We start from the raw sequence: 8,671 nt of genomic DNA on the forward strand, positions 1-8,671 counted from the left end.
AACTGGACAACGGAAGTTCAGCAATGGGCTAATACAGGTAAAATAATACAAATACATTTTTTAAATCCTAAATGTAACTCTCCTGGACTGTCACCTTGATGTGGTGGAGAGGCTTGCGTACTCCAATGACCCTGAGAGCTAACCCTTAGAGGGTGTATTCCCTGGTCCTCCAGGTTGGGGATCACTCACCCCCTACATACAGTGGGGAGAACAAGTATTTGATACACTGCTGATTTTGCAGGTTTTCCTACTTACAAAGCATGTAGAGGTCTGTAATTTTTTATCATAGGTGCACTTCAACTGTGAGAGACGGAATCTAAAACAAAAATCCAGAAAATCACATCATATGATTTATAAGTAATTAATTTGCATTTTATTGCATGATATAAGTATTTGATCACCTAGCAACCAGTAAGAATTCCGGCTCTCACAGACCTGTTAGTTTTTCTTTAAGAAGCCCCCCTGTTCTCCACTCATTACCTGTATTAACTGCACCTGTTTGAACTCGTTACCTGTATACAAGACACCTGTCCACACACTCAATCAAACAGACTCCAACCTCTCCACAATGGCCAAGACAAGAGAGGGTGTAAGGACATCAGGGATAAAATTGTAGACCAGCACAAGGCTGGGATGGGCTACAGGACAATAGACAAGCAGCTTGGTGTGAAGGCAACAACTGTTGGCGCAGTTATTAGAAAATGGAAGAAGTTCAAGATGACGTCAATCACCCCCGGTCTGGGGCTCCATGCAAGATCTCACCTCATGGGGCATCAATGATCATGAGGAAGGTGAGGGATCAGCCCAGAACTACACCGCAGGACCTGGTCAATGACCTGAAGAGAGCTGGGACCACAGTCTCAAAGAAAACCATTAGTAACACTCTACGCCGTCATGGATTAAAATCCTGCAGCGCACGCAAGGTCCCTCTGCTCAAGCCAGCGCATGTCCAGGCCCGTCTGAAGTTTGCCAATGACCCTCTGGATGATCCAGAGGAGGAATGGGTGAAGGTCATGTGGTCTGATGAGACAAAAATAGAGCTTTTTGGTCTAAACTCCACTCACCGTGTTTGGAGGAAGAAGAAGGATGAGTACAACCCCAAGAACACTATCCTAACCGTGAAGCATGGAGGTGGAAACATCATTCTTTGGGGATGATTTTCTGCAAAGGGGACAGGACGACTGCACCGTATTGAGGGGAGGATGGATGGGACCATGTATCGCGAGATCTTGGCCAACAACATCCTTCCCTCAGTAAGAGCATTGAAGATGGGTCGTGACTGAGTCTTCCAGCATGACAATGACCCGAAACACACAGCCAGGGCAACTAAGGAGTGGCCCTGTAAGAAGTGTCTCAAGGTCCTGGAGTGGCCTAGCCAGTCTCCAGACCTGAACCCAATAGAAAATCTTTGGAGGGAGCTGAATGTCCGTATTGCTCAGCGACAGCCCCGAAACCTGAAGGATCTGGAGAAGGTCTGTATGGAGGAGTGGGCCAAAATCCCAAACCTGGTCAAGAACTACAGGAAACGTATGATCTCTGTAATTGTCACGCCCTGGCCTTAGTATTCTGTGTTTTCGTTATTATTTTGGTTAGGACAGGGTGTGACATGGGGATTTATGTGGTTTGTTTTGTCTGGGGTTGTTTGTAGTAATGGGATTGTGGTTAGAGTAGTACTCTAGGTAAGTCTATGGTTGCCTAGAGTGGTTCTCAATCAGAGGCAGGAGTTTATCATTGTCTCTGATTGGGAACCATATTTAGGCAGTCATATTCTTTATGTCTCTTGTGGGTGATTGTTCCTGTCTTTGTGGCACCAGATAGGACTGTTTCGGTTTTTTCACGTTTCTTGTTTTGTAGATTGTTGTACTTTCATCTTTATTAAAGATGTACAAAACATAACCACGCTGCATTTTCGTCCGCCTCTCTTTCACCAGAAGAAAACCGTTACAGTAATTACAAACAGGTTTTTATACCAAATATTAAGTTCTGCTTTTCTGATGTATCAAATACTTATGTCATGCAATAAAATGCAAATGAATTACTTAAAAATCATACAATGTGATTTTCTGGATTTTTGTTTTAGATTCTCCCCACTGTAAATCTTCACATGTTCCTCCGGGAAGTGTATACTCGTTGGAGATATAGTGTTAATTTATAGATGTATTGTATTTCAGAGGAAACAGCTGAGAACACGGATGGTCCCTAGGTAGTACAGAGAACAATCGAAGTCCTGTTTCTTAGCAGCAAACAAAGGAAACAGAACCTCTACCGTCAGACAGGTTTGTTACATTTAATGAATATTGAATTGCACACACTGAAGTTCTCTTTCATTTAAAAGCCATTCAATTGATCAAATAATTCCGTTCTCCCTTTGTTGTGATGACAGATGGATGCAAGAAACGACACCCTCTGCGCAGAAAGATATTTGAAGAAAAGGCCAAATGAACAGCTGCCATAGAGGAGTACAACACCCTTGTACCAGATTCAGCAATTCAAAATTCAAAAGGCACTCGCACATCTGAGCAATCTTCTTTGCAGGTGCATGGTAACAGTTGGACAAATGAGGGGAAAAAGGAAACCGCACACTGCTCTTGATAGTATCACTGATCTTGAATGAACTTACGTATCGGCCACGATACGTAAGTATCGGCAGTGAGGAGTGCAGTCCATGAGGAGATGCACTGCAGTACTTCAGTACTTCATGCAGCTGGTGACTGGCAGTGAGGCCGATGCGTAAGCTTATTAAAGATCAGTGATTCTATCAAGAGCAGTGTGCAGTTTCATTTTTCCCCCACCAGATTCAGCAATACCATCTGCAGATGAGATCCTTTCCGCAGACCTTCATGTATGGCGTTGACAAAGTAAGTAATATGTTTGTGAGTCACAATAACTATGTTTCTGTTTTGATATCTGTGTTTGTTCAGTTGCGCAAAAACACAGACAGTAAAGCCATTAAAGGTACAAATCCACATTGCATTCTTCTGAATTTACAGCTGACCTCACAAAGACAATAGCCTTTGGCCGGGTGATGCTCCTGAGACGGCTGAAGGAGGAAGAGGTAATTGTCCTAAAGGAAGTCCAGCAGCACTGGGAAAGCCTAAAGAGGGAATCGGAGAATGTGCAAGACCTTGCTTCACATGTGGCACCTGACCTAAGCAGGCAAAGTAGGGGAATTTTCATTAATATGTACAATTTATGTTGGCACCCTGTAATTGCTATTGCATTTAAGGAATACTTCATTGTTAACTCAGCAAAAAAAGAAACGTCCTCTCATTGTCAACTGCGTTTACTTTCAGCAAACTCAACATGTGTAAATATTTGTATGAACACGACAAGATTCAACAACTGAGACATAAACTGAACAGGTTCCACAGACATGTGAGTAACAGAAATGGAATAATGTGTCCCTGAACAAGGGGGGTAAGTTATTAGTCACCAGCTGCATGAAGTACTGAAGTACTGCAGTGCATCTCCTCATGGACTGCACCAGATTTGCCAGTTCTTGCTGTGAGATGTTACCCCACCCTTCCATCAAGGCACCTGCAAGTTCCCGGACTTTCTGGGGGGAATGGCGCTAGCCCTCATCCTCCAATTCAACAGGTCCCAGACGTGCTCAATGGGATTGAGATCCGGGCTTTTCGCTGACCATGGCAGAACACTGACATCCCTTTCTTGCAGGAAATTACGCACAGAGTGAGCAGTATGGCTGGTGGCATTGTCATGCTGGAGGGTCGTGTCAGGATGAGCCTGCAGGAAGGGTAACACATGAGGGAGGAGGATGTCTTCCCTGTAACACACAGCGTTGAGATTGCCTGCAATGACAACAAGCTCAGTCCGATGATGCTGTGACACAATGCCCCAGACCATGACGGACCCTCCACCTCCAAATCGATCCCGCCCCAGAGTACAGGCCTCGGTGTAACGCTCATTTCTTCGACAATAAACGCAAATCCGACCATCACCCCTGGTGAGGCAAAACAGCAACTCGTCAGTGAAGAGCCCTTTTTGCCAGGCCTGTCTGGTCTAGCGACGGTGGGTTTGTGCCCATAGTCAACGTTGTTGCCGGTGATGTCTGGTGAGGACCTGCCTTACAACATGCCTACAAGCCCTCAGTCCAGGCTCTCTCAGCCTATTGTGGACAGTCTGAGCACTGGTGGAGGGATTGTGCGTTCCTGGTGTAACTCGGCAGTTGTTGTTGCCATCTTGTACCTGTCCCGCAGGTGTGATGTTCGGATGTACCGATCCTGTGCAGGTGTTGTTACACGTGGTCTGCCACTGCGAGGACAATCAGCTGTCCATCCTGTTTCCCTGTAGCACTGTCGAAGGCGTCTCACAGTACAGACATGGCAATTTATTGCCCTGGCCACATCTGCAGTCCTCATGCCTCCTTGCAGCATGCCTAAGGCACGTTCACGCAGATGAGCAGGGACCCTGGGCATCTTTTTTTGTGTGTTTTTCAGAGTCAATAGAAAGGCCTCTTTAGTGTCCTAACTGTGACCTTAATTGCCTGTAAGCTGTTAGTGTCATAACGACCGTTCCACAGGTGCATGTTCATTCATTGTTTATGGTTCATTGAACAAGCATGGGAAACAGTGTTTAAACCTTTTACAATGAAGATCAGTGAAGTTATTTAGATTTTTACGAATTATCTTTGAAAGACGGGGTCCTGAAAAAGGGACATTTCTATTTTTGATGAGTTTATTTACCCGACACATTATGATTGTTGGTGTCAATTGAATCAGTCGGAAGCTGGGAGCAGAGGTCTCTTCTCCATGCTTCAGAGGAGAGTCAGCAGCCCCAGAAGACACCAGGACTCTGTCCAACTGATATACAGTCTCTTCTCCATGCTTCAGAGGAGAGTCAGGCCCAGAAGACACTCTCCAGAGGTCTCCTAGAAGATAACTTACTAGATGACCTCCTGGAAGAGGAGAGCTGATGACTAGGAATCTATCACAGCCTGAAGGTGTCCGTTTGGGTGGACGCAGTTTGCACTGGGTGAAAAATATGTGCTTTATCTGCCTTCCTAAGGAAAAATAGTTTGAACATTTTATGGAAAATAAACGTTTGTTTCTTCCTTGTTGACGATGTGATCATGTGGCACATATCTGAGAAGGGCGCTCGTCTGTTACTGCTTTTGCCCGGTCACATGACCAGGTCCGATGCACCCCTTTAAATAGAAAATATGCAGTTGCTACATCCACTTTTGGATTGTTTGTAAACAAAGTAAATGTAAACATACAGCCTAGCATGTGTCAAACTCATTCCACGGGTGAGCTGAGTGTCTGTGGGTTTTTGCTCCTCCCTTGTACATTATTGATGACTTAAGGTCACTAATTACTAAGGAACTCCCCACACCTGGTTGTCTAGGTCTTAATTGAAAGGAAAAAGCACCATACACTAGGCTCTCCATGGAATGAGATTGACACCACTGGAACTATGGTTCCGTTTCTCCAGCCCCATCCCTTTTTACAGAACCTTTGACGGGGAGAATGATTTATTGTTTCACCTGGTGATTGCCGATTGAAAACATTGTTAAACTGTACTGTGCTCCTGTGCTTATTAGTTTAGTTAACCTTTTTTTTTGGCCTTCAAGTAATCATTTGCATCCTGATGGCGCTACATCAGTACATTAGTTATGGGCTTTTAAGTCAACAATTCCTTGTTATGTATGTATGATGAGATGTACAAATGCTTAACTAGTACATAGTACTTTGACCAGTTACTTCTTTACTCTCACTCAAGTAGTTTGTGTGACTTTACATGTACCTGAGTACTAGAACTGACTCTCCCATCTGCTCTCCCATGTTGCCTAGAATCTACAGGCACTCACACTTCATCAAAAGTATGGACACAGAATGATTCAAGTGATTATTGTATTATATTATGCTGACCCAATTCTGACCCATGGCATCTTTTGGGAAGATCATTTCTCTTGTGTGTTAAGTTGCAAAATTGGAAATATTCCTATTTATTCTTGATTAAAAAATCATCAAAGTTTGGGAGAAAGTCAACTGTTGGTGGTGCTACTGAGCACCCCATGGCCACCAGGGGTATGGGATTGCATAATTATGTCTGATTCATGCAAAGGATTATTTGTGCCAAGCCATAAAATTGAGATACAAAAAAACAAAAACATATTTTTGGGGATCCATGACCAGACCTGACCTCTTACAAAGGTTTCCTAGGGGTGTATAAAGGTTCATGGCAGAAAACAAGTGTATGTACAGAAATGCTTATATAAACGTTGTAACATCGATATTGACGCTTCTAGAAGTTCAAAAATAGACATTCAACAGTCATTGGCCTTATAACCCCGATACCCATTACCCACAAGGCCTTATAACCACACCTCTATTGCCATGGTCCTCGGCACATCATATTCCTGATAAGCAACAATGATGAAAATGTCACTGTCTATTCGAAAAAAGCAGTTGTGGAATGATTTCACTCTCATCTTCATCAAATACTTTCCGTGGACAACTAGCCTCGATACCAAGCAGATATACTGTATGCCTCAATGCCCTAAACATGCTGCTTGTCAATATGACTCAGGCCTATAAAAAGGCAGGTAAAGTAATATACGTTATAGCATTATATATAAATGTAATCTGTGTTGATATACACGTAGGCCTATGTATTATAATATATAGCCTAGCTGTGCCTAGCCTATAGGCCTATAATAAACTTGGATATGAATTGTGAAGGACAATGTCAGCCAGCCAAAATACTACATTCTCATTCATTTTGATGATTCTTTTCTCATTACTCATCAGACATTCAAGTACAAAAGTTGATCAGCCCAATCCACTGCTCATAACTAATATATCAACATTGTATTATGATTGTACTATGTGCCTAGGCCTCTGGTCAAATGTAGTGCACTTTCAAGGGAATAGGGTGGCATTTGGAAAGAAAGGATCCAGTACCTTTATCCACTGAACTAACATCGTTCCAGTAGAAAGACGGAAGGAAACATGTGACCTTTAAGTCTCAGATGTGCATTAATTTGTTCCAAACAGAATGTTGTAGCTTTACTATATTGGAAAAGGCCCAGGTAAAATGAAGAACTGTGTATGTTAACCTGTGCGCCTTTTCTAATAGTGCGCCGACGTTTTATACCCTCATTAAAATTGATAGTCTGACCTTTAACCTCATGGTCATTGTTTTATACCCTCATTAAAGCTGATAGTCTACGTCAACCTCATAGTCATTGTTTTATATCCTCATTAAAGCTGATAGTCTGACCTTTAACCTCATAGTCATTGTTTTATACCCTCATTAAAGCTGATAGTCTGACCTTTAACCTCATAGTCATTGTATAATTTCAAAGACAACGTTCCGGAGTACAGATCCAAAAACAACAAAAAATGTGTCACTGTTGCAATACTTTTGTATGTCAAGAATATCTAAATGCAATATTCTCATGAAACTAATTGAGATCAAATGGTTGGCGTGCTGATGCCCCGTGAATGTTTCAATGGTAAATCATGGCGAATTTGGCCAACCATTTATGATTGACAGGGATACATGTGAAGGGAGAGTGAGGAATACATTTGTGCATGAAGTAGAGGTTAAACTGGAGAAACCTGATCCAGTCATCGTCCCATTTTCTTGCCACTGTAAGACAAAGAAAACATAAAAAAGTAATGTCATGTTTTTTTAAGCAGAAAATAAATAATTCACTATATAATCGTGAGCAAGGGTTGCACCTATTCCTTTCAAAGGGTTTGATGATTTTAGTTTGCACCTAATCTCACGTTGGTCCAGCGCCTCCTCAAATATAATATTTCAACTACTATACATAAAAGTACCTTGTATTCAAACCCCTTGGATTTCTTCACATTTTATTGTGTTACATCGGCTTGAAATTGATTTAATTTAGATTTTTTTTTGTAAACAATCAACTCTAATGTCAAAGTGGAAGAAATGTGTGATTTATTTTTATAAAGGCATATCTAAATTAGTTAACAAGTTAAATTTGGCTTAACAAATTACAGATTATGTTATATGGACTTAATAGGGGTTGACATTATTTTTTAATAACTACCCATACCTCGGTCCCTCAGTCATGTATTGAATTTCAAGCACAGATTCAACTACAAAGATCAGGGAGCTTTTTGAAAGCCTCATAAAGAAGGGTAGTGATTGGTAGATGGATCGGTGGGTTCCCTGCGGGATGTTGAGCTAACGTAGGCTAATGTGATTAGTATGAGGTTGTAAGTAACAAGAAAATTTCCCAGGACATAGACATATCTGATATTGGCAGAAAGCTTAAATTCTTCTTAATCTAACTGCACTATCCAGTTTACCGTAGCTATTAGAGTGAAATAATACCATGCTATTGTTTGAGGAGAATGCACAGTTTTGAACATAGAAAGTTATTAATAAACCAATTAGGCACATTTGGGCAGTCTTGATACAAAATTTTGAACAGAAACGCAATGGTTCATTTGATCAGTCCAAAACATTGCACATACACTGCTGCCATCTAGTGGCCAAAAGCTCAATTGGAGCTGGGCTGGAATAATACACAATGGCCTTTCTCTTGCATTTCAAAGATGATGGTATAAAAAAAATACAGAAGAACGGTTGTTTTTTTCTTTGTATTATCTTTTTCCAGATCTATTTTCCAGATCTATTGTGTTCACATTTCCACAAACCTCAAAGTGTTTCC

At 41.8% G+C, this 8,671-nt stretch overlaps 1 long non-coding RNA gene across 1 annotated transcript; it reads left to right on the forward strand.

Moving 5' to 3' along the window:
- Positions 1 to 2,771: 2,771 nt before the first annotated feature.
- LOC135562353 (uncharacterized) lies at positions 2,772 to 4,825 on the forward strand. The gene is made up of 3 exons (XR_010459871.1): positions 2,772 to 2,858; positions 2,991 to 3,161; positions 3,294 to 4,825. It is a non-coding gene; the product is annotated as an uncharacterized LOC135562353 (long non-coding RNA).
- Positions 4,826 to 8,671: the final 3,846 nt, after the last annotated feature.

The sequence above is a fragment of the Oncorhynchus nerka genome, linkage group LG19, assembly GCF_034236695.1.
Source record: "Oncorhynchus nerka isolate Pitt River linkage group LG19, Oner_Uvic_2.0, whole genome shotgun sequence".
Taxonomy (NCBI): Eukaryota; Metazoa; Chordata; class Actinopteri; order Salmoniformes; family Salmonidae; genus Oncorhynchus; species Oncorhynchus nerka.